Below are 26,666 nucleotides of genomic sequence, written 5' to 3'. Positions count from 1 at the left end.
GCAAGCCCCCACTGACACCTCTTGTGGGCCAGGCCTTGTTGCTGGGTGCAAGGGAAACAGAAGTGATAGATGCAGAATTGTGGAGTCTTGTCAGAAAAGTCTTCTGAGAAAAGCCAGTGTCCAGGAGATCAGAGGTTACTGTCTATTATCCATAGACAGTATCCCCGACCCTCTGTGGACAAGGCCAAAGGGGACCCTGCTGGGAGGGAAGGTCTGGATTCCACACTATTCTTCCATTGCTCAGCTCTGGGCCTCAACTTTCTATGGGTATAAAGGGAGCTAGCCCATATGTCTCCCGGGTCTTTTGGGGACTCGGATGAGACAAGGAGGGGCAGTTTTGGGGCAGGTGCTGATGTGATCTCTAGTCTTGCCTTCAGGTCACTGGCAGGTGGCCTGGTCTCACCAATGCCCTGGTTCTGCAGCAGTGACTGTGCTCTTTCAAGCAGCATCAGCAGGCCAGGCTCCAGGCATCAGGCAGCGGCCGCGTCGATGGAGCCTTATCGGGATCCACAGGCCCCGCTCTTCGGGCCCCGCCTGGCTGCCAGCCCGACCCCAAACTTTGCCCGTGGTCCCGGGCACCCTGGCAAGGGCTTCTGGATGCAGACCAGCACAGGGCTGGGCACAGGGGGCAGGGGGCAGGGTCCGTCCGCTGGAGGAGTGGGCGAGGAGGGCAGGGAGAGGCCCCCAGCCTCAGGCTGAGCAGGGCCTGCAAACTACCCTTTGGTAAGCTCTCCTGCGCATCGCACGAATTTGGCCCGCAGGAGACCTCCACGAGCCTGACCAGCAACAATGAATGAGTGACGGAGCGGCTCTGGGTGAGCGGGCGCCGCTGGCACGACGGCCCGGCCTGCTTCAGCGACGAGGCATGAGGGGCTGCAACTGGCCGTCCCCACTCTTTGGACCCTGCTTCGTCCGCAGGGGGAGGGCGCGGCCCCCGAAGTCCGTCCCCGGAAAAGCGGTGGCCAGAGGCTGTAACCCCTCCCGCCGAGGCCCCACCCCACCTCTCCCGCCCTCTCTCAGCCAATAGCAGCACGCGTTGCTGGGAGGTGCAGCAAGGGCTGGGCCTATGGGGTGGTGCGTTGTTGGGCTGCGGCGCCTCAGGCCGCACCCAGCTCGGGCTTCTGGGGCTGTGCGGAGGGCTGAGGGGGCGGGAGGCCGGGCAGGCCGGTGGGGGCAGCCGGCAGGGTACGCGCGGCGGACAGGGGGCGGAGCCGGAGCGACGGGCGGCGGCTGCGCTCAGAGCTGGTAGCCTGTCCGCTGCCCGCGATTCGACTCTGAGGTGAGGCCCGTGTGCGGGACGGCGGCAGGCCCGGGGCTCCAGGCCGGGCGGCGGGGCCTGTGGCGGCGGCGCCTGTGGCGGCGGCGCGGAGAGTGGAGGCGGCCCCGGGGGTCTGTCCTGGGCGGGCGGGGGTGGGGTCCCCGTCGTTCGACCGTCGGCCTTGACTGGCGCAGAGGGGCCGACGCCCTGCAGACCCTTCGTCGCACGGGCTAGTCTGTGGGAGCGCCTGGGCAGCTCGTCGGTGGACTGGGTGGTGGGCTTCGGGCGCCCGTGTGGGAAAGGAGGATCCGGGCCGGACGTTGGGTCAGCGCGGTGCTCGCGGCCGCCGGGTCAGTGGCCCGGAGGGCTGACGGCTCCAGGGTTCGAGCACAGGCGCAGACAGACGCGGGCATCCGGGTTCTGCCCGTCTGCTCTCGTGTTTTTGAAAAAACGACAGCTTCTGCCCAAACAAAAGCCATATCTGCCTACGGATGGTAATAGGGTTGTCCTGCAACTTTATTAGAGAAGGAGCTGTTGGTCATCTCGCCCTCTCCTTCCTTCCTTTCTTTTTCGTTTGTTTTAGTGGGGCGGGGGGGGGGTGTCAGAGGGTCTCTGCCTTTAGCAATTACTTTTATTTTTGCTCTTGTAATTCATGGCTCAAGATATTTACCAGGTGTTTGTGTTCACTTCATGCAGTCTTACCTTAAAGTAAGTATTTTGGTTAACCTCCAACGGCTGGTGGTGTGACCATATGATTTTATGCCTAAATGACATAAAGCAATTTGTCCTATCCCCAAGAACCAAAAACATAGCTGAGAGTGGTGTGCAGTGCTGATAAGTTGTTACAGAAAGGTTTTTTTGCGGGTGAAAAATTGGTTAAATCTTAATGGGGATAGGAAGTAGGCTGCTGTCCTCTTTGCTGAACACATCAGTAGAAGCCCCCAGTGAAAACGAGTCGGAGTCAGTGAGCTGGGGTTCAGCAGGCACCAAAGAGGGGAGGGCATCCCAGGCAAAGAGGGTGAATTGTATGAGGGTGGGATTGTAATAGCTGCAGTCTTTAGTTAATGGGCAGGTGCCAGCCCACGTGTAAATTACTTTTTAAAATCCAGAATCTTAGTATTCTGACTGTGGGTTAAACTAGAATAGTAAAGTTGGTTTTTCTTTTTAGCATCTTTATTGAAGTATAATTACTTTACAATGGTGTTTTAGTTTCTGCTGTATAACAAAGTGAATCAGCTATATGTAAACATATATCCCCATATCCCCTCCCTCTTGCGTCTCCCTCCCACCCTCCCTATCCCACCCCTCTAGGTGGTCACAAAGCACCGAGCTGATCTCCCTGTGCTATGCGGCTGCTTCCCACTAGCCGTCTTACATTTGGGAGTGTATATATGTACGTGCCACTCTCTCACTTTGTTCCCAGTCCATTTGCAGATCTGTTCCAGTCCATTCGCAGAAGACGCAGTAGGTCTGCGTCTTCCCGTCTTGCCCCTAGGTTCTTCATGACCATTTTTTTTTTTTTTTTTTAGATTCCATATATATGTGTCAGCATATGGTATTTGTTTTTCTCTTCTGACTTACTTCACTCTGTATGACAGACTCTAGGTCCATCCACCTCACTACAAATAACTCAGTTTCGTTTCTTTTTATGGCTGAGTAATATTCCATAGTAAAGTTGTTATTTAGAGAAGTGGATGGTTTTGGCAGTCCCAACTGCTTTTCAGAGTTTTGTTTTGTTTTGTTTTTGTTTTTGTTTTTGCGGTACGCGGGCCTCTCCCATTGCGGAGCACAGGCTCCGGACGCGCAGGCTCAGCGGCCATGGCTCACGGGCCCAGCCACTCCGCGGCATGTGGGATCTTCCCGGACCGGGGCACGAACCCGTGTCTCCTGCATTGGCAGGCGGACTCTCAACCACTGCGCCACCAGGGAAGCCCTTTTCAGAGGTTTGACGTGGGTTACAGCAGGACAAATGGTATGATTTGTTTTACTGCTTGTGTGGTTTTAGTTACAGAGGCTCACTGAATGACAGGAATCTAAATTCCACCCAGTCTCCAAAAGGTGGGATAGTTTCCTTTCTAAAATATAATTTATACTCCTCACCGTTTCTCCTTTAACTCTTTGATGCTATCCGATATTGGTAAGGTTTTGTTTGGTATTCAGTTTTTTGTTATTGATTTTACTATAAAAACTGTTTCTTTAGATCGGTTATTAGTTTTTAGTTAGTTCTTTCAAGTAGTCCTTGTATTGAATCAGAAAATACTGAAATGCTTTAAAAGATACTTTAAAAAAATTAAAAATAATCAAATATCCAGCCAGTGTTAAAATTTTATTGATCATCATAATTTTTTAACAGTTTGACAGTTAATATAAAAAAGACATTTTTATTATGTGAAACTTAGAGTTTAACTGGACTTGTTTATTTATTTATTTATTTTGAATTTTTGAGTTTTATTGTATTTATTTTTTTATACAGCAGGTTCTTATTAGTTATCTGTTTTATACTTATTAGTGTATACATGTCAATCCCAATCTCCCAATTCATCACACCAGCCCCATCACTTTCCCCCCTTGGTGTCCATACGTTTGTTCTCTACTTCTGTGTTTCTGTTTCTGCCCTGCAAACCGGTTCATCTGTACTATTTTTCTAGGTTCCATATATATGCGTTAATATACGATATTTGTTTTTCTTTTTCTGACTTCACTCTGTATGACTGTCTCTGGATCCATCTGTGTCTCTACAAATGACCCAATTTTGTTCCTTTTTATTGCTGAGTATGTGGACTTGTTCATTTATTTTTACATGTTTAATTCTTCCCACACATGTAGAGAGACTAGTATAGTAAACGTCTCTTTACCCTCATCCAGCTTCAGCAGTTATTAACTCATGGCCAGTTTTGCTTTATCTGTACCCCCAAACCCAGATGTCATATCATTTTAGCCATTAAGTATTTCTGTATGTATATCTATATACTTTTTTTTTTTTTTTTTTTTTTGCGGTACGCGCGCTTCTCACTGTTGTGACCTCTTCTGTTGCGGAGCACGGGCTCCAGACACGCAGGCTCAGCGGCCATGGCTCATGGGCCCAGCCGCTCCGTCGCATGTGGGATCTTCCCAGACCGGGGCACGAACCCGTGTCCCCTGCATCGGCAGGTGGACTCTCAACCACTGTGCCACCAGGGAAGCCCTATATACATCTTTTTAAAAAGATAAATACAGATATCACTATCACAGAATTCCTTATTACCTTCAAATATCCAACTAGTGTTGAAATTTTCTTGATTTTAACAGTCTGAATCAGGATCCAAATGCTATTCATACATTGTGGCTTATTTTAATCCATAGGCTCCTCCATCTTTTGTTATCTCTTGTAATTTATTTGTTGCTGAAATTGGTGGTTTGTCCTGTGGAATTACACACAGTCTGGATTTTATTCTTCTGTAGTTTACACAGAATTTGCTGTAAATGTAATCTAATTTAGTTAGAGCTGAAGGAGTAGTCAGATTCAGGTTTGATTTATTTTTGGCAAGAAGACTTCATAGGTTAGTAGGCAGGTAAGGATTAGTAGTCTTTTTTTTTTAATTGAATATAGTTGATTTACAGTGTTTCAGGTGTACATCAAAGTGATTCACATGTACTTTTCAGATTCTTTTCCAATATAGGTTATTACAAGATACTGAATATAGATCCCTGTGCTATCCAGTAGGCACTTGTTTATCTACTTTATGCATAGTACTATCTGTTAATCCCAAATTCCTAATTTATCTTACCCCAGCCCCCTTTCCCCTTCGGTAACCATAAGTTTGTTTTCTCAGTCTGTGAGTCTCTTTCTGTTTTGTAAATAAGTTCATTTGTATCATTTTTTTAGATTTCACTAAAGTGATATCATATGCTGTAATATGTGTGATATATGATATCATACGTCTTTCTCTGTCTGGCTTATTTCACTTAGTATGATAATCTCTAGGTACATCCATGTTGCTGTAAGTAGTCTTTCTTCTTGTTAGGAGCCCTTGATGCTCAATGTTTAGAGTCATTATTTCATGAGGCATTAAAAAATGTTGATAATTTAATTATATAACTTCATCATTGATTAGCTGAATATTTCTATAAAGAGTAATTTCCCCTCCTTCGTAATTTGGTTATCTTGAATTATAACTCTTTAAGGAAAGGCAAGATAAATGCTTAATTCTGCTCCATTTTTTATTAGTTTTCAAAATAATGAGTTGGTGTCCCCCCAAAATAGCCAATGAATTGTGTATATGTATTTGTGTTCTTGTGAACTCATGGATTTAAACGTATTTGATATGGTTCAATTCATTGTAGACCCTTATTGAGGCTCAACTTGTTCCGTCGTTGTCCAATAGGAATCTGTTCAAATCGGCTCCTAAATCCTTTAGACACAACTCTTAATGGTCTTTGATTGCTCTTCTTTCTGGTATGACAAACTGCACCAGGCTCACCTTGTACATTTTCTGTCCCAGCCCTGGAATCATCATTTCTCCAATGGGCCTTGGTTTCTTTTAATGAAAAAATAGTATTTAGTAATCACAATCTGTGCCCTGGAGTTGTTCATTGCTACTAAGTTGATCATTGTTTCTAGGTCTTTTCAGTGCACACATCATGGATTACTGATACTTCTAGTTGTAAAGCAAGAGGACAGAATTCTATTTAACCTTCTTAATCTTGCACCTGTACAAGACAAACATCTTGATTTTTTTTTTTCTTCTAAGACAAACATCTTGATTCTAATTTTTTTTCTTCTAAGACAAACATCTTGATTCTAATTACTCATTGTTTTATCCCACGCTGTACATATTTCAGTATCAGAAGAGTAATATGAACACTACCACCAACTGATATAAAGTATTTAAGAGGTTTTTTTGCATCCTTATTTGGAATATGTAGTCAAATTACCGTGTTTTAAAGTCACTTTGAATAGTTACTCCATGATTTTGCCACCACTGGATGCATAGTGTTCGTTTTTTATTTTGCTTTCAATGTTTAGGAATTGCTTTTTTTTGATCTTTTTTCTTTTTTTTAATTGAAGTAATTTGATGTACAATATTATATAAGTTATAGATAGTGATAAATAATTTTTAAAGGTTATACTCCATTTATAGTTATTATAAAATACCGACTAAGGAATTGCTTTTTGTCTTGTTTTGTTTTTAGATTCCATGTATAAGTGGGACCATACGGTATTTGTCTTTCTCTGTTTGACTTATTTCATTTATCATAATGTTCTCGAGGTTCATCCATGTTATAGAATGTATCAGGATTTTCTTCCTTTTTAAGGCTGAATAACATTCCATTGTATGTAAATACCACATTTTGTTTATTCATTCATCCCTCAGTAGACAGTTGGGTTGCTTCCACATTTCAGCTATTGTGAATACTGCTGCTCTAAACATGGATGTACAGATATCTCTTTGAAACCCTACTTTCAGTTCTTTGGGATATATACCCCGGAGTGGAATTGCTGGATCATATGGTAATTCTGCTTAAAAAATTTGGGAGAACCACTGTACTGGTTTCCACAGTGGCTGTACCATTTTACATTCCCACTAGTAGAGCAGAAGGGCTCCAGTTTTTTCACATCCTTGCCAACATTTGTTTTCTTTTTATTGATAGTAGCCATAATAATCATCCTAATGGGTGTGAGGTGGTATCTTGATGTAGTTTTGATGTGCATTTCCCTAATCCCACGAGGCTTTTTTTCACTTACCATTTGGCATCCATGCCAGACTATAATATAGACATATTTCTCATTCCTTCTTCCAGTTGCATTGTGCTCCTTTATGTGGTTGTACCATACTTTATTCAAGAAGATATGACTGCTTTTTAATGAACATTCAACACAAATATCTTGTCTGATAATGGCATTTTTTTCTTTTTTATAAATTTATTTATTTATTTTTGGCTGCATTGGGTCTTTGATGCTGTGCGTGGACTTTCTCTAGTCGCAGCAGGCAGGGGCTACTCTTCGTCGTAGTGCGCGGACTTCTCATTGCGATGGCTTGTCTTGTGGCGGAGCACGGGCTCTGGGTGCATGGGCTTCAGTAGTTGTGGCTCCTGGTCTCAGTAGTTGCGGTTCACGGGCTTTAGAGCGTGGGTTCAGCAGTTGTGGCGCACAGGCTTAGTTGCTCTGTGGCATGTGGGATCTTCCCAGACGAGGGTTTGAACCCGTGTATCCTGCATTGGCAGGCGGATTCTTAACCACTGTGCCACCAGGGAAGCCCTAATTTTTTAAGAGCTTATTTGTGAGAAATAATGTTCATGGCAAATTATTAAAGGTTCATCTGTTCCCTTAAAGCAGGGGTTAACAGACTTTCTGTAAAGGGCCAGATAATAAATATTTTAGGCTTTGAGGGCTGTATGATCTCTGTTGCAACTACTCAGCTCTGCTGTTGTTGCATGAAAGCAGCCATAGATGATATGTAAGTGAATGAGCATGACTGTCCCATAAAACCTTATTTATGGTTGCTGAAATTTGAATTGATTTTCGTCTATCATATATTTATGTTTCATACAATTTTTTTTAGCCTTTAAAAATCAAAGCTTGTGACCCTTTTAAGAACAGGCAGTGGGCTGGATTTGGCTTCAGGCGGGGCATCATTTGCTGGTTTCTGCCCGGAGTTTAAGTTTTATCATTAGATCAAACTAGACATCTGCCTCCTGGACTTAATTGTTTTGTCTGCCAGTGGACTTTCTTTCGTTGCATCCTGCTTTGGTCTACAGTAAGGAACTATGTAGGAGAAATACTGTCCTGAGATGCCACGTGGTATTGGTTGCAGGGCTATCACTGGGGGCTTTGTCCATTATAATAAATGAAATAAAGACTGTTCATTCTTCAAGAAATCTTCTTTACTCTTCTTTGAGTAGAATTTTCAACTTCATTATTCTAGTTCTATCCCAGAATGAATTTTTATATTTCATGTTTGTCCTTTAATGTATTTCAGCTGTGGTTCCATAGTAACAGCTACTTGGAGTTAGAAACACCTGGTTACACCTAGCTGTATAACTTTCTTTGCCAAATTAATATTTTTTAATTTAATTTTTATTTTATTTTGGAGTATAGTTGATTTACAATATTGTGTTAGTATCAGGTGTACAGCAAAGTGATTCAGTTACACATATACATATATCCTTTTTTTTCAGATTCTTTTTCCATATAGGCTATTACAGAATATTGAGTAGAGTTCCTTGTGCCACAGTAGGTCCTTGTTGATTATCTATTTTATATATGGTAGTGTATATGTTAATTCCAAACTCCTAATTTATCCCTCCCCCGACCTTCCCCTTTTGGTAACCCTAAGTTTGTTTTTGCAGTCTGTGAGTTTGTTTCTGTTTTGTAAATAAGTTCATTTGTATCATCTTTTTAGATTCCACATATAAGTGATATCATATATTTGTCTTTGTCTGACTTACTTCACTTAGTATGATAATCTCTAGGTCCATCCATATTGCTGTAAATTTTGCCAAATTAATCTTAAGCTAGCATTAAACCTGGCCCAGAGGAAGAACCCAAGAAATGGCAAAGCCCCTTTCCTATCCTTACCTCCATCACTTCCTCCACCTCTTATCCTTGGGCACATCACTTCCCTTTTTCTGAACTTCAGTTTCCCCATTTGTGCAGTGATGATAATACCTTCCTTAACTACTTCAAAGAATTTGTATGATGAGTAAATGAAAAAGTACTTTGTAAGTGATAGGTGCTGCTCAAGTGTGTGATTTATTATCACATATTTAGAATATACTTGGGGGCAAAAAGGAGAGAGGAACCATTGCTGATGGTGCAGTAACTTCTCTTAAATTCACCCCCAACAATTATTTATCTCATGCCTTTTGCGTGTGAAACATTGTACTGAAAAAGCAGATGCTATGCATATTGTAGCTCATCTTGCCAAATGAGATGATACTGTTTGAGAAAATGTAATGCTTGTAATTCAGAGGTACCGTTGCCACAGAAGCTTACTACACAAAATTGTAGATTTGAGCCAAAGGTCTGGAAGCTCAAAACCTTGGGGTAAAATCTTTTAGTTTTACTTTAAAGATGTTGCTTCACTGTCTGTTTTTTGTTTTTTTAATAAATTTATTTATTTTTTGGCTGTGTTGGGGTCTTTGTTGCTGTGCGTGGGCTTTCTCTAGTTGCGGCGAGCGGGGGGCTACTCTTCGCTGCAGTGTGTGGGCTTTTCATTGTGGTGGCTTCTCTTGCTGCAGAGCACGGGCTCTAGGCATGTGGGCTTCAGTAGTTGTGGCACATGAGCTCAGTAGTTGTGGCTCACAGGCTCTAGAGCACAGGCTCAATAGTTGTGGTGCACGGGCTTAGTTGCTCCGCGGCATGTAGGATCTTCGCGGATCAGGGCTCGAACCCATGTCCCCTGCATTGGCGGGTGGATTCTTAACCACTGCGCCACCAGGGAAGCCCTTCACTGTCTTCTTGCTTGCATCACCTCCTACAAGCAGTCTGCTGTCATCCTTATGTTTGTTCTTCTACATAACATGTGTTTTTCTTTAGCTGCTTTTAAGATTTTCCCTATCACTGGTTTTGAGCAATTTTATAGTATTTTGATGTGCTTTTGTATTCAGTAGTTTTTTTCATGTTTCTTGTGCTTGGGGTTCATTGAGTTGCTTTCTTGGATCTGTGGGTTTATAGTGTTTGTCAAACTTGAGAAAATTTTGGCCATTATTTTTTCACGTTTCCTTCTCCATGTTGCCTTTGAGGACTCCAGTCCCATTCATGTTAGACCATTTAAAGTCGCCCCACAGCTCACGGATGCTCTGTTCATTTATTTGTCTTTTCTCTTTATGTTTTGTTCTGGTTGTCTTTTGTTGCTCTGTCTTTATATTCACTACTCTCTCTTCTACAATGTTTAATCTATCATTGATCTTGTTCAATGTAATTTTTCATCTTACATGGTGTAGCCTTCATCTTCAGAAGTCCAATTCATATCATATTTATAGTTTTCATCTCTCTACTTGAGATTTTGAACATATGTAATACAGTTGTACTAACTGTTTTAGTGGCCTTGTCCACTAATTTTAACTCCTCTTTCAGTCCTGGGTTGGTTTGATTGATTTATCTCTTCAATATGGGTCATATTTTCCTGCTTCTCTGCTTGTTGGGTAAGTTTTTATTGGATTTCAGACATCGTAAATTTTACATTGTTGGGTTCTGAATCATTATTTCTTCCTATAAACGTTCTTAAGCTTTGTTCTGTTATGTTAGCAGTAGGACTTTAGAATTTTTCCTGCGTTGGAGATGGTGAATGGCAACATTTTCTTTTTCTTTTTAATATATTAAATTCCTAGCTTCCTTGAGAATCTAAAGTTAGTGAAACAACAACAACAGCACTTTACCTTGAATCATATTTATCCTTTTGTTTTTTATTTCCCCCCATGCTTTGGCAAGTTATTTTGGCAAGTAAAAGGGATGTCTTTTTTTGAATTTTCTATCATCTGAGGTTTTAAAAATTGAATCTAAGATTTGGTTAAGTAGCAGACAGATTAAACATGCTAATACTTGCTTAGTTTGTTCAGTGCTTGCTGGTTAACACATGGCTCCTTAAAATATTTAGGTTATCTTAACATAGCATAATGTTAAACTTTAACAAAACTGTTTAATAGTTAATGCTTGTTCTGACCTACATGCAGGAAACTTGAGTTGGAAGGAATGAAGGGAAGCAAGTTTAACTCAGTTTTGCCCTTTGAGCTTTATTTATTCCAGAAGTACCTTTTTAAACAAGTGTTATGACTAATGTATAATATTGTCTTTGATATCTGTTAGCTTCAAAGTGTTGAGCATATTTTGACATGATTTTGTATGAATTTAAGCTACATAGGAGAAGAATAGCATTTTTAAATACAGTAGGACTGGAGTGTGGAGGACACTTATTTTTAAATTAATTAATTTGTTTTTATTTTTGGCTGTATTGGGTCTTCGTTGCTGCTCATGGGCTTTCTCTAGTTGAGGCAAGCAGGGGCTACTGTTTGTTGCAGTGCGTGGGCTTCTCATTGTTGTGGCTTCTCTCGTTGCAGAGCATGGGCTCTAGAGCGCGGGCTCAGTAGTTGTGGTGCATGGGCTTAGTTGCTCCGCGGAATGTGGGATCTTCCCGGGCCAGGGATTGAACCCGTGTCCCCTGCATTGGCAGGCGGATTCTTAACCACTGCGCCACCAGGGAAGTCACTTAACTTTTAACTGAATAGTGTCTTGAGAACGTAGTCTGCCAGGATAAAATGACAGTAATTTTTAAAATGTTATTTTGCAAGCATGTTTTCCATTCTGTAGCTTTCATTAACTTGCAGTCCCATCTCTTCACCTATAGTTATTGAGCACCTACTGTACTCTGGGTACTATTCTGGGCACTGAACAGAGCAGGGAATGAGACACATTTTCCTTTCTTGGGAACTTATATTCTAGAAAGAGAGGTTATGTAATGAAGAAATACTGTAATGTCAGATAGTAACAACTGCTGTGAAGACCATGTAACTGGTTAAGGGAACAGGATAAGGGAATGGAGAATGGTGGCAGCAAGGATCTGTTCCAGATTGGGGAGGGAGGTAGGCTTCTCTAAGGAGGTGATGTTTGATCAGAGATCGAATCTGTGTGCATTTGGGGGAAGGCATCTGGGCAGCAGAGACCCGTCTCACTGTACATGGTTTCTTGTTGCCTGTTGGTGGGGGCAGGCCATGTAGGCTAGACATCTGGAAAAGAAAACCCTCGTGGGCTGTGAACTCGATGGGGAAGCAGAGCATGTGCTGTTTGCCCGTTTCCCTATACTTGGGTAAGGCCTGGCGCTGGGTAGTGTAGATATGACATTGATTGTTTTGGTGGAGCCCATGTAATAATGACAAAATTATTGTTATTATTAGTAGTGTCATAATTAAATCATGAAGTTTAATAATAGCCACAGTTAATTTTTACTGAGCACTCCATGGGAAGTATTGTTGTTGTCCCATTTTGCAGATGAGGGAGCTGTGAGACGGGTTAAGTATTATAACTTGTCCAAGAGCACACAGCCAGAGTGGTGGTGTGTACCTATACCTCCTTTAAAAAATAAATTGTTACGCATAATGATATTGATTTTACTCCTCCTTAATACATCTTGGCGAATACTCCGTAGCAGCACAGATAAATCTATTTCGTTCTCTTTAATAGTCTCAGGTATTTCGTCGTAACAATACAATTTGTTTAATCACTGCTGTATTGATAGGTATTAGTTTCCAGATTTTTACTGTTGTAAACTTTTTCAGCTATTTGGTATAGTGCTGGGTATTAGGGATATAGTGTCTGGATGCAATTTGCCACTCAAACTGTGTAGCCCTGGATCAAGCTGGTGAAATTCTCTGAACTCATTTTTTTCTTTGGTTGAAACAGAAGTAGTAATAGTAACAGTCTTGTCTAACTAGAAGTGTTGTGAGGCCACAGTGAGAGAACTTTTGAATGCATGTGGTACATAGGTATGCTGTCAGTGTGCGTTTCCTCTCCTTTCCTCCTTTTCCAGTGTATAGACCAGGGAGAAGCAGATGTTAAGTGGGAAAGGCACAGAAAGGCAATAAAGAGTCCTGTTTACTAGCTACTCCCACTCTTTTTTTTTTAATAAAGCTATGTGCAGAGATATTTTTGTTTTGTTACAGCTGTATGTATTTGCAGCTTAGCAAGAACTTTGTGGTTAAGCCATGCTTTCCAAGATTAGAAAATGTTTTAGTTAATAGGCCAACCTTGTTCCCAGGTGATACCATTAATCAGGTTATTATTGTATAGAGCTTCAGGCAAGAAGGGAGGGTAGAAATGATTCTTTTTTTTTTTTTTTTCTTTTTTGCGGTACGCGGGCCTCTCACTGCTGTGGCCTCTCCCGCTGCGGAGCACAGGCTCCGGACGCGCAGGCTCAGCAGCCATGGCTCACGGGCCCAGCCGCTCCGCGGCATGTGGGATCTTCCCGGACTGGGGCATGAACCTGTGTCCCCTGCATCGGCAGGCGGACTCTCAACCACTGCGCCACCAGGAAAGCCCTAGAAATGATTCTTGAGTCTCATAGAATGAACTCCTTTTAAGACTGAGTGTCTACTTCAGTAGGAGAGATGTGAAGGTAGTCCGTCCATCTTTAGGGGAACTAGATGACCCCTCCATCCAGATACTCTCTATCTCAGTTTATTCTGAGAATCGTCCTCAGGAACTGAAGCACAACGTACACTGACAATGTAACCACTGGGAATGTCTCTGACCCAGGATGTCTGGAATATTGAATGTGCTCCGTTTTCTGCATAGGGTGTTTGACTAATTGTTTTGGAAAGCAGGGAATTTCTTCAGGGAAACATTTCTTTTCCAGCATTTCATCAAGCGATAATAGTATGAATTTTCTTTGTCTCTAGTTTGTAAATGACAGTAGTCACATTTAGGAGATTTATTAATTCACTGAACTTTTAAAAGGCCTTTAGTGTGCCAGGCATTGCACTGGGCATTGGGAATCAAACATAACAAGAACACAGGTCCCACTTCAAGGGCTCTTGGCTCTTCAGGTCAGACAGAGAGGAAGCCCATGAGGATGAGTACACAGGAACTCCTGCTAGGGCCTTCTCTGTAGGGACACGAGGTAGATCTCTGTTAGAGGTGTCCAGATCACTGAGATGTTTCATATCACTCACTCACAGTTATTTTTACCATTTCTATTTTATAAAAATCAAACTAGCAGTTTTAAAGTATATTTTACTTTTTCTTGGTGGATAGTTTTCGTTTTGATTGCTTTGTGATGCACTAGGGTGAAGTAGAATCCTCATGAAAATAGTGCGGATTTTGCTGACTACAACTATGGCAGGTTGCCAGTACCTTTTTCATAAAATGAGTTACTTGTACGTTATTTCAGCTCTTGACCCCAGATTTATTGCGCTGTGAAAACAGCCATGACATCATCTTTTTTTTTTTTTTAAAGGCAAAAAGGAAAAATCCAGTTTTGGGTATATTGCCTTTCTTTTTTTTTAATATTTATTTTTTGGCTGCATTGGGTCTTAGTCACGGCACATAGGATCTTTCATTGCAGCGTGTGGGCTCTCTTGTTGTGGCACACGAGCTCAGTAGTTGTGGCACGTGGGCTTAGTCGCCCCGCAGCATGTGGGATCTTAGTTCCCCAACCAGGGATTGAACTGGCGTCCCCTGCATTGCAAGAGGGATTCTTAACCACTGGACCACCAGGGAAGTCCCCCATGACATCATCTTTATTCTCAGTAAAAATCAAGGCTGAATGATAGTTGCAAGAATAGATAAACATGAGTTACATCGTATGTGATGTATGTTTTTTTTCCCGTGAAGGAGCATGTGGTTTGTGCTTTTATTTTTTATTTTTTGGCCATGCCTCACAGCTTGCAGGGTCTCAGTTCCCCATTCATTTCTGGGCCACAGCCGTGAAGGTGCTGAATCCTAACCACTAGACCACCAGGGAACTCCCATAAAATTTAATTGTTTTGGAAAGCAGGGAGGTGCAAGGTTCTCTATACTTATAATGATCTTTTGATTACATTATTCTTTTTTTTTCTATTTACTATTTGCTAATTTTTTGACTGCTTTGCCTGTTTTAATAATTGAGCAATGTTTTGGTGTTAATCTACCCATTATGGGTTAATCTATCCATTATGATGGTAGATTTGTCAATTTTTCTCTGAGTTTTTATAGTTTTTGCTTCATATGTGTTGACACCATTTTAATAGGCATATATATGTATCTTCCTGTTGAATTGAAATATTTTTTCGTTACTTAGGATAGCACTTACATTCTAAAGTAATGCTTTTATTTTCCATGGTCTTTATTGTCTCACATTAATATAGATACTCCAGCTTTTTTTTGTTGTTGTTTGCGTGGTATACCTATTTTCATCCATTAGCTTTCAAACTTTCTATGTTCTGTTCTTACGTTTTATGGGGATGTTAGCTTTTTTGTGGCTGCTATAACAAATTACCACAAACTTGGTGCCTTAAAACAAGAGAAATTCTTCTCTCACAGTTCTGGAGGCCAGAAGTCCAAAATCAGAATCACTGAGCCAAAATCTGTGTTGGAGGGAACATGCTTCCTCTAGACCTTCTAGAGGAGAGAATTTGTTCCTTGACTCCTACGGCTGCCAGTATTCTTTGGCTATAGCTGCATCACTCCAATCTTTGTGTCCCTGATCAAATTGTCCTCTTTTATGTCTGTGTAGCCAAATCTCCCTCTGCCTCCTTTTTGTAAGGATACTGGTGATTGCATTTAGGGTCCACCCAGATAATCCAGGATAATCTCACCATTCCCAATACCTTAATCACATTTCCACAATCTTTGCAATGTAAAGTAACATTTACAGGTTCCAGGGATTAGGACTGATTTCTTTGGTGACCATCCTTCAGCCTACTACAATGGGTATTATGTCTGGCTTTTAACTGGCATAATACATTTACATTTATTGTGATTCTGATAAATTTGTACTTCTTCTGTCATCTTACAATTTGTCTTCTATTTGTAATTTTTTTCCCTGCATTCTTGCCTTTTTGAACAACCAAGTAGTTTTGTTTGTTTTTCATTATGTACTCCCTTTGTTTGGTTTGGAAATTACATACTCTATTATGTTCTTTTAGTGGTTGCCCTTGAAGTTTTACCATGCATATTTAACAAAGTGAAATTAATTTCATATTCCACTACAAGAGAAAACAAAGATGTTAAAATACTTTAATTCCAATTAAACTCAATGATCAAGTTACATGCTACTCTGATCCAGTATTTTAGTCTAGCCTTTTTTTTTTTAGCCTCATAAATTGGACAGCATCATCACTATGTTTTTCAAAAACATTTTTAGATTTACTTTCCCGTTTTCTTTACTCACAATGCTTATTGCATTTCTGATTTTCTTCCTGGGATCATTTTTTCTTCTTTAAAAGCTCCTGGGCTTCCCTGGTGGCGCAGTGGTTGAGAGTCCGCCTGCTGATGCAGGGGACATGGGTTCGTGCCCCAGTCTTGGAGGATCCCACATGCCGTGGAGCGGCTGGGCCCGTGAGCCATGGCCGCTGAGCCTGTGCGTCCGGAGCCTGTGCTCCGCAACGGGAGAGGCCACAACAGTGAGAGGCCTGTGTACCGCAAAAAAAAAAAAAGCTCCTTTACTATAGGTCTGTAGGAGGTACCTCTGTTTTTGTTTATCTGGAATGACCTTATTTCACATACATTCTCGAAAGATAGGCTTGCTTGGTATAGAAATCTAGATTGACAGTTATTTCCCTTTCAGTAGTTTCTCTACTTTTGTTGTTTCTGTTACAGGTTTGCCAACAGTCTAATTGTAATTCCTTTGTAGGTGATGTCTTTTTTTCCTCTGCTTTTATTTATTTATTAACATCTTTATTGGAGTATAATTGCTTTACAATGGTGTGTTAGTTTCTGCTTTATAACAAAGTGAATCAGTTATACATATACATATGTTCCCATATCTCTTCCTTCTTGTGTCTCCCTCCCTCCCACCCTTCCTATCCCACCCCTCTAGGTGGTCACAAACAACCTAGCTGATCTCCCTGTGCTATGTGGCTACTTCCCACTGGCTAACTGTTTTACGTTTGGTAGTGTATATATGTCCATGCCACTCTTCCTCTGCTTTTAGAAAAAAATTTTTTGCCTTAGCTATTCTGAAGATCTGTTACAGTATTTATGAGGCATGGATTGCTATTTATTTTGCTTGGTATTTGTCGATTCGTGTCTTTCAGTTATGTAAAATTGTCAGCCATTCTCTCTGGATACTGACTCTTTTCTATTCTTTATTATCTCTGCTTGTAACTCAGTAAATGTGTAGTAGATTTTCTTATTCTGTCCTTCATATCTTTTCTGTCATAATTTGCATCTCCTTGTCTCTCTGTGCTGGTTTCTGGATAATTTTTTTCAAACCTGTCTTTTAATTCATTGATTCCTGTATGTAAACAGGAATCTCTCTCAAAGCTGTTACTAATTCATTAGTTGATTAAACTTTTTTTTTCAAATTATTTCATTTCTAAAAGTTCTCTGTGGTTTCTTTTTCAGCTCTGCCTGCTCATTTTTGGTAGTCTCTGTGACTTGTCGTATTTATGACTAATTTGTTTTTTAAACATTTCATACATAGTTTTCTGTGTTCTGTGTTATAATTCTAGTATTTGAAGTCTTTGAGGGCTTGGACGTATAATTTATTTTTTTCAGTGCCTGTCACTCATGGAGATTGTTTTTGGGTTTACTGAATTTTTGACTTGGACCTCTATTTGGTTGATCTTAACCTGTGGAAGAACCTGGGGAGTCAACACTGAGGATGTTTTTTCCTGAGAAGATTGTATTTACTTCTACTGTGAGCCAAGGTTATTCAGCCTGAGACCAGTTCCATCCCCTTGCAGAGTTCAGCTCGTCAGCTCCTCCTTTTTTGCCTCTACCAATGCAGATTTTTGTTGTTTGACCTCTGGTAATGTCACTTTCTGTGAGTGATTCCAATTCAGAGTTCTAGTTTTAGTCTCAAGGTTTTGGCTGTTGTTGTTGTAGTTGTTGTTTAGCCCTTGGAGGTTTTATGTATTTCGTACTTGCAAATCTTATTTGAGTGGTAGGGCCTCACATATTTCTTACTTGAGATCTCCAAGTGGTATTTATTAGTAATGGAAATAGTGGTTGTGCATTGGTTTAAAACTTAAGAAAAGCATGTTTAGTATGAGGTGATTCTAAAATGCACAGTTAGAGTTCAGTGGAGTGAGTGAGGTGTTGATGTTCTTGGTACAGGAAGGAGCTGGCTACAGGTTGGCCAGCATATAAGACTTGGCTAAAGTCATTTGCTCAGTTTTGTCATCTGTAAAATGATCAGGTGGCTTCTCAAGTTCTTTCTGGTGCTAAAAATGTATACTTCCAAGGTTTCTTCTTACTGCTTTTTATTTCTGTTATATTAATTTAAAAAGCATTATTTAAGATCTGTGTTCAGAGCATTGTGTTAGGAATTTTGGAAGGTAAAGCATTGTAATAGCTGCTGCCTCAGTAAGCTTGCAGTCTAGGAATTGTATTAAAAACTGACAATAAAGAGCAGTGATATAGTCTGTGAGAGGGAACTCTAAAAAGTGGTGCGGCTGTGTGTTCCCTGTGCACGTTGCGGAAGACAGTTAATTAGTGCCCGTCATAGAATGTTCTTCCAGGGTTCTTTTGAAAGAGCTTCAGTCAGTCTTTAAAGATGCTGCTGCTGCTTATAATAATAATGACTACCATTTATTCTATTGTTTACTGTGTGCCAAGCATTGTTTGAAACTTTTGACATAAATTAACTCATTTAGTCTTTTTTTAAACTTTATTTATTTATTAAAAATATTTATTTGGCTGCGCCGTGTCTTCGTTGCAGCATGCAGGATCTTTGTTGCGGCATGTAGGCTCTTAGTTGCAGCATGTGGGATCTAGTTCCCTGACCAGGGCTCGAACCGAGGCCCCCTGCATTGGGAGTGTGGAGTCTTAGACCCGGACCACCAGGGAAGTCCCAACTCATTTAGTCTTAGACCAAGGAAGTAGCTAATAATATCATTCCCATTGACAGATGAAGAAACTGAAGCATAGAGAGAGGTAACATGTGCCTAAGGTTACATAGCTAGTAAATGGTAAACTGGGATCAGAACCCAGGTAGCTTGGCTTTAGGGTCTAAACTCTAGATATGAATTGAGCACATTTATTAATCAGTTAGCATTGAGAGGCTAATGGAATTTTGATGAAGACCCAAGCCAGATTCTTTCTGTACCAGTGTTATCTCACATATTTTGGAAATATAAACAGGATAGGGTGCATTAAAGTCCACTTAAATTTGTTCAGTTGAACAGATGTTTGGTTGACTTATCTTTAGTTGCCTCACCCAGAGTTGTTTTCAAAACCACACCCAAATCTCTTTCAGTAAGTTACAGTGCAGTATTGGTTTAGGGATTGAGTTAGAGTGAGAAACTTCACTTATTAATTTGTGCTCCATGTGTTGATAGAACACGATAGTGTTTATAAAATGTTATTTTTAATTAAAATGATGTTTTTTAACTTTTAGTTGGTTAAACTTAATGTTCTTGAAGTTTTTAAAATGAACTTTTTTTAGCATGTTACTTTTACATCCTCATCAGATACTAGATAATTAAAATATTTCCTGTTTATAGGGTACCCACTATGTGCCAGACATTGCGCTAGATATTTTACACTTATTATTTCTGATTGTCCCAACAACCGTGGAACATGACTTGAGTGTATTTTATTACAAATGAGGAAACTGAGGTGGAAAAGGTGATAGGGTAGATGACAAGGCAGTAGTGGGGTGCTGCTGGTGCAGAGTTGGAAGGTTCATCAGTGGGGCCTGGTGGGGGGTGAAGAAACACACCTCTAGGTTTCCAGGGAGAAGGGATTATTGGCAATGAGATAACTGGAAGACATTCATCAAAATAAATTCCAGATGGATTCAGGAGAAATGTTTAAAATTATAGAGACTGTAGAGAAAAAGCAAAGTAAAATGTTTTTCAGAGTAATGCCTAAAACTTTCTTGGAACATTTTATTAGACATGTGCCTAGGAAGCAATGATAACTTTCTCTTTAAAAGCAGAAGAATTCAAAGGAAAAGGTCTGCAGACCTAAATATGTAAAATGTTAAAATATTTGCTAATTGAAAAATAAAATTATAGAAGGTAATAGTCTGGGAATGTCAAATATGATAAAAGGTCAGTGTAGGTATACTATTTTTTTCACATTTGTAGGAATAAATACATCAAGATTTCAATAGATAGATAGGTAGACAGAGAAATTAATAGACCCTAGTGGAAATTTCAGATGTAAATAAACATATAAAAAACATTCATTCTTACCTACTAATCAGAGAAATACCAAATAAAGCAGCCACTTCCGATCCATCAAAAAAGGGAAATTTTTCTGATACCTCTGCTTTCTTTTCAGAGTATGTGAGCCAAAAAGGAAGTGAAACTTTATATTTAATCCTAACCCATTTGGAGGGTTTCTTACACTGTAAACTTTCCTTTCCAATGTTCCACTGTTTCGTTTAGCAACCGCTGTTTGAGCTCCCACTCTAGGCAAGGTCCTGCAACTAGGATTTTCTAAAAGGGTCACATTTTGGGGGATATTTATTTTATTCGTGCTGTTGCAGTTATTTGAGAGTGTGCTTTGCATTTTTATTGGCTTGATAAGATATGCTGTAGTTTTTCAGAAGTGTTCTGAACTGTATGGAAATCATTTTGAAGTATGTCATGGCTTTGGCACCAGCGGAGAATTACCTCCCCTAAGTAAATGAAGCATTATTATTCATTTGAGGCTTGGGGTTGGACACTTGACTAGATGGACCATTTCTTTCCTGTATTAACCCCAGAAGGTCAGGCTGCAAGGCCAAAGCGCCAAGATTTTCCTAGACACACAGTGTACTATATTTGGGAAAGAATGAATTATTTGTTCATTTCAAAACTGGATCAAGTTCTGGTTAGATGTGACAGTATTGCTTAGCTAAGTATGAATTCAAGGTAAAAACATTCTCATCTTAGGCTAATGTTGTTAGTCCCTCCTGATGTGTTTAACTAGATTGCAGAGTGGCTTTTTTCTTCCTTATCAAATCTGCGTAGAATTCTCTGTACTCACATGTGGCTGGTCAACCTGTGCTTCCTACTTCCTCAGCTGGGTCTCTGCAGTCTTTCTGGGCCTGACTCTAGTACCGTTAAGTCTAGAATTCTCCTTTTCTTACTTCCTGACCTTTGGGAGTTATACTTGCTTGAGTCTCCAAAACCAGTCAGCTAGACACAGATACACCTTCAGCTTTGTGTACCAACTTTGGGAATTGACGTAATTCTTGGAAACATAATACCCAGGTAACTCAAAACACAAAACCCAATTTGATATACAGATTGTTGGTGTGCAGTCTGGAACCACCTTGTGAGTGGTAGACTGGGATTTGGAGTCTGTTCAGTAGCTGCTTGTACCCCCAGAGTCTCTTCAGTTGTACGTCAGTTGTGATTGAAAGAGGCAAAGTGATGGCTTTTCTTAGTCAGATGCCTCTGGAATCCAAACTTGGATTAGCATTGCCAGTCCAAGATGTGAGACCTGGATGTGTATTTGGTCCTTAGTGTGTGTTTATTGAGGGACTTCTAGGGGTTAGCCTTGTGAAAACAGTAGTGACTGAGACAGGTGAGTCTGCTGCCCTCTGGGGGGTTACAGTCTACTAGGGGAGACAGACGGTGAATTTCTAAAGGTAGTACTAATAACTAACACTTAGTGTGTGTAGTTAGTGTGTCAGACACTGGTTCTAAGCATTTTACATTCATTAACTGTTTGAGGGGGTACATTTGTTAGCCTCATTATTTCAGATGTGGAAACTGAGACCAGGGGAGTTAAGACATTTTCCCAAGCTTACAGAGCCAGTAAATGGCTGAGCTGGAATTTGAACTCAAACAGTCTGGCTCCAGAGTCTGTGCTCTGAAAGTAGGGATAAATCCTTGAGGGGAAAGAAAACCCAGGGTGATTTGAGAGAGCTGGGAGTGGGGGCTACTCTAAATAGGGGAGTAAGGGAAACTAATCTCAAAATTTGGTCTCAGAATTTGGAGGTGAAATTTGACCTGAAACTTGACCGATAAGGAGTAGTGCGCTCAAAGGAGCTGGAATAAGTTTGTTCTGGGCAGAGAATGGTCTAAAGGCTCTGAGGCAGGAAGGAGCTGGGTGTGTTTGCAGACCAAAGGAAGGCTAGTGTATCTGGGACAACAAGGCAGAAAGGTGTCTGGAGGCCAAACTGGGAAGGTCCTTGCTGGCTGTGATCAAGATTTCAGATTTTACTCTGGGGACTATGGCAAGTCCTTGATAAGAATTAAGCAGGGGCAGGACCTGATTTGATTATATTTTTATGGAGAATGAGTTATAAGGGTTTGAGTCCAAGCAGGGAGACTAGGCTGGGGGAAGATTAAGAGTTCTGTTTTGGACGTAAGGTATGAGTGGCCCTCCTTGTATCTTTGTTTGCTTATTTACCAAAATATAACTGAAATATCTCAGTGCTTAAAGAAAAGGATGATAAACGGATTTAGTTTTGTCCCCCTCTCCCACTCCAAACAGAAGCCAGTCCTCACTCCTGGCTTGGCTCTAGCTGTCCCTCTGCTGGAGTGCCTCTCACCCTCGCCACCTGTGATGTCACCTCTGGGAGCCTTTCCTTCTTAATGTTGCCACTGACCCCCCCCCCGCCCCGCGTCTTCCCAGTCCCCTTCCATGGCACTATGTGATTTACTTATGGGGCACGTTTATTGCCTGGCCCCCTCTGCCAGCATATACATTTCCTGAAGGCAGAAATCTTTGTTCTGTGCATTGCGTCTCCCAAGCATCCAGATTGAAGAACAGTGCCTGGCCTGTGTTAGCTTCATGGTAGGAGCGCAGTAGGCATTTGATGACGTTATCCTTTGGCTTCTACTTCAGTTGCATTTGAAAAATTATGTGGGATCTGTCGCTCTGTCTGTGGCCCAAGTGTGGATGGAGCCTTTTAGAGTTTGAATTCTCCCCTCTACCTCAGTAGTGTCATGTTTGTTGAAATGGTGCCATTTTGATTAAGTAAAAACTAATATATGGGGCTTCCCTGGTGGCGCAGTGGTTGAGAGTCCGCCTGCCGATGCAGGGGACGCGGGTTCGTGCCGGGGTCCGGGAGGATCCCACATGCCGCGGAGCGGCTGGGCCCGTGAGCCATGGCCGCTGAGCCTGCGCGTCCAGAGAGGCCACAACAGTGGGAGGCCCGCGTACCGCAAAAAAAAAAAAAAAACTAATATATGCAATTTGAGGCATGATTTTCCTTTGTCTCAATTTGTTTTTGGCCATTTTTTCATATGGTTTAAGACTTTCATAATTTTCCCCTTCAAATATCATTTGGAATTTTTAAAGGCTTCAGAAGTTATTTCGATATTAACATAGGAAATTTCTATGGTGGTAGTGATAATGAGAAATAAATTATATATACTAGAAATTTTTTTTTTTTTTTTTTGCAATACGCGGGCCTCTCACCGCTGTGGCCTCCCCCGTTGCGGAGCACAGGCTCCGGACGCACAGGCTCAGCGGCCATGGCTCACGGGCCCAGCTGCTCTGCGGCATGTGGGATCTTCCCGGACCGGGGCACGAACCCGCGTCCCCTGCATCGGCAGGCGGACTCTCAATCACTGAGCCACCAGGGAAGCCCTAGAAAATATGTTTTAATATATTTTTGAAACCAGTTGCAGTTGTGACAGAGATCAGAAATTTTTAATTATTTGTCACAAACAATAAAAACCATGTTAGCAAGAAGCAGTTTGGTGTTGTGGAATGTCCATAAGCCTGGCCAGGACACTTTGGCCCTAGCCTTGCCCAGGAATCATAGCCACCCTTTAATGTGTGTCCACTGTCTACCAGACACTCAGCTGAATGCTCTTCAAATGGCATTTCTGATTCTTACGATAACCCTCAAGGTTGCCATGACAACACCCGTTCATAGGTGAGGAAACTGCGGTCCAGAGAGAAGTTAAACAACTTCAGAAGTTCAGGATCACAGTAGTAAGCAGCGCAGTGGACATCAGACTTGGCCTCAGCCTGACTCCAGACACACCAGGCTGCTGCTTTCTGCCTGTTATACTCCCTGTGTGCCCAGGGCCGTCTTCTCCCTTCTCCAAACCTCAGTTTTCCTAATTTTATTTAATTAAATTTAATGAATTAATTAATTAATTTTTGGCTGCACCACGCGGCATGTGGGATCCTAGTTCCCTGACCAAGGATCGAACGCCCCCCCGCCCCCTGCATTGGAAGCGCGGAGTCTTACCCACTGGACTGCCAGGGAAGTCCCATCAGTTTTCCTACTTTTCAAATGAAGGGGTTAGATTTAAACTACAGTGGAGATGTTTACAGCACTGACTCAGAAGGGCTCTAAGGGTCCTCATGGCTGCTCTGCTGCTGGCAGCTCTTTAGTTCATCACACTTTTATTGAGCACCTCCTGTGCACCAGACAGCAGTGTAAGATGCTCAGACGACGAAGGGCAGAAAACCTGGTCTGCCTCTTGGAATTAGCAGGATGGTGTGTTCCCCTAATAGCTTCAGACTTTGAGACCAGTGTGCTAAGTGCCCTGTTCTTCAGTAGTAAACCTTGCCTGTCGTACCCTCACGTGCAAAGGGAAGTGCATCAAATCCCCTTGATTCCTTATAGGATGAAGTGCTCTCTTGTGCTTAGAGGCCAGGAACTCCACTGCTTTTTGTAAGATGGAAGTACGTAGCGGCTGCACAGTAAAGCCGGTACTGATTTATGGAAATATTCAGCCGTAAATGCTTCTGATACGAACAGAATCATTTTGGAGGACTGACTATGAGGGGCTCATTAACCCTATACATTCTTAACTCAACTTGAGAGTTTGGTTAACTTACTATCTCTGCCTTAGGGTAAAACAGTCTCTTAGAGCCTACATTTTCTCACCTGTAAAATCAGGATAGGGCCACTCTAGTAAAGTACTTAACAGAATATATATTAAACTTTAAACAAATGTTCGATGTCATCATGCTGCTGGAAGTACAAGGTACTGTGTACTCTGTTCATTTATACCTTCAAGGATGCTTATGATTTTATTTATGTTCTTAATGGTGTTTTATTTTTAAATTTTTCTTATTTTTATAAATTTAACTTTTAAAAAGTATATATGAACAGTAAAGACTCTCCTGGCCATCTCTGTCCTCCATTCACCCAGATCCCATTCCTTACAAGTATAAACCACCATTTTAAGTTTCTTGTACATTCTTCCTACATTTCTTTATGCAAATACAAGCAAATGTATTTTTCTTATCCCTCCTTTCCCCACCAAGTGGTACTATAAATACATCATTCTCTGTATCTTGCTTTTTTTCACTTGATAGTATATCTTTATTTTTGTGAAAATGAGACCATCTAAGAATTTGTGTGCTCATAATTATTTCATAGCATAAAGGGTTTTCAGTCTCCATCAGCTGACCTGATTACTTTTCAGAGAAATTTACCTTTGGCAGATTTTTACTTAGACTAATTGTTGTGATTTCATTTTATTTTATTATTTATTTATTTATTTTTGGCTGCATTGGGTCTTCGTTGCTGCATGCGGGCTTTTCTCTAGTTGTGGCGAGCGGGGGCTACTCTTCGTTGTGGCGCGCGGGCTTCTCATTGCAGTGGTTTCTCTTGTTGCAGAGCACAGGCTCTAGGCGTGCGGGCAGTAGTTGTGGCACGCAGGCTCAGTAGCTGTGGGTCACGGGCTCTAGAGCGCAGGCTCAGTAGTTGTGGCTCACGGGCTCTAGAGCGCAGGCTCAGTAGTTGTGGCTTGTGGCCTCTAGAGCGCAGGCTCAGTAGTTGTGGTGCACGGGCTTAGTTGCTCCACAGCATGTGGAATCTTCCTGGACCAGGGCTCGAACCTGTGTTCCCTGCATTGGCAGGCGGATTCTTAACCACTGCGCCACCAGGGAAGTCTGTTTTTGTGGTGTTTTAATCTTCCTTACTTACAGCCCTGCCAAGGTTTCCCCCCTTCCTCCTTCCCAGAAAAATAAGCAAAAATCCAACTCAAACCCTTACATTGTAAGCACCCTCATGGAATGAAATTCAGGAAAAGTTTTGTTTCAATAAAACCGTAAATTTTGAAAGTCTTCATTAGTTCAGCAAAAATATAGTTAAAAAAATAAAAATAGTAAAGTAATTGAAGGACAATAACAGTATCATGAAGGATCTAAAATAGAGAAAGTGGTTGATGCTGTCAGAGGATAAAGTTGAATTCTACTTTTTTTCTACATGTAGCTGTTCTGGGCGTGGGTAACTCAATATGTGCATCAGTATAGTAACTATAGTGGAGACCGTCCTGTGGTGTGGTGGTTATTTGTTAAATTGTGAGACACCATGTATAAAATTACTTCTCCCAGATTCCTCTCCTGAAATCTGAATTGTAGTTTCCTTTGTGGAATTTCTTCTTGAAAGCACTTAAGAGTATACTGATCAATATTTGCTCACATGCTATCTGAAAGTAGTGGATGTTACTTCAGATACATTTTTTTTGGATGAAAGCAGAATTTTGTGAAATTAGTAATGGAGAATGATTGTGTATTCCTTTCTACCATTCACCCACTTACCCGATGTTTATTGAGGCCTGTTAATGTGCTAATTAGTGGGGAGATGGTGCTGAGTTAGACAGTAGACCCCGGTGTGCTACCTGCTCTCGGCCAGTATCCACATTTTGACTTCCTGTGTGGCAGTTGATGGATGAGCGTGGTTTAGGCGGTCTTGGGTTCAGGTCCTGATTCGGCCTTTTATTTATCTTGTGGCCTCAGGAACTTGAAACTCAGAGTCAGCTCTTCCTCTGCAGGTTGGGAACTCGCAGGGTTGTTTGAGTGAACGAGTCTGTGTGGAAGTGTGTACTCTACAGTGGCCTGTGGTACTGTCCTCATAAAATTCACGTGTTGGTC

The 26,666-nt window shown here is 41.4% G+C and overlaps 1 protein-coding gene across 10 annotated transcripts in view; it reads left to right on the top strand.

Moving 5' to 3' along the window:
* The first annotated feature begins 1,152 nt into the window (after nt 1–1,152).
* The window catches only part of ADD1 (adducin 1), a 75,102-nt gene continuing 49,588 nt past the window's right edge, over nt 1,153–26,666 (top strand). For 6 of the 10 annotated variants that reach the window (XM_027103867.1, XM_027103865.1, XM_027103863.1 and 3 more), the window contains exon 1: nt 1,158–1,279. The gene's annotated coding sequence lies outside the window, so the exon portion shown is untranslated. Of the gene's footprint in view, nt 1,280–26,666 lie in introns of all 10 variants that reach the window. The other 4 variants (XM_027103862.1, XM_027103869.1, XM_027103868.1 and 1 more) reach the window with 3 other exon arrangements.

Source organism: Aethalodelphis obliquidens, unplaced genomic scaffold (genome assembly GCF_003676395.1).
Source record: "Aethalodelphis obliquidens isolate GAN/ISIS:26980383/991018 unplaced genomic scaffold, ASM367639v1 scaffold6, whole genome shotgun sequence".
NCBI lineage: Eukaryota > Metazoa > Chordata > Mammalia > Artiodactyla > Delphinidae > Aethalodelphis > Aethalodelphis obliquidens.
Note: the sequence above shows the minus strand (reverse complement) of the source record. Positions and strands in the feature narration are given on the sequence as shown.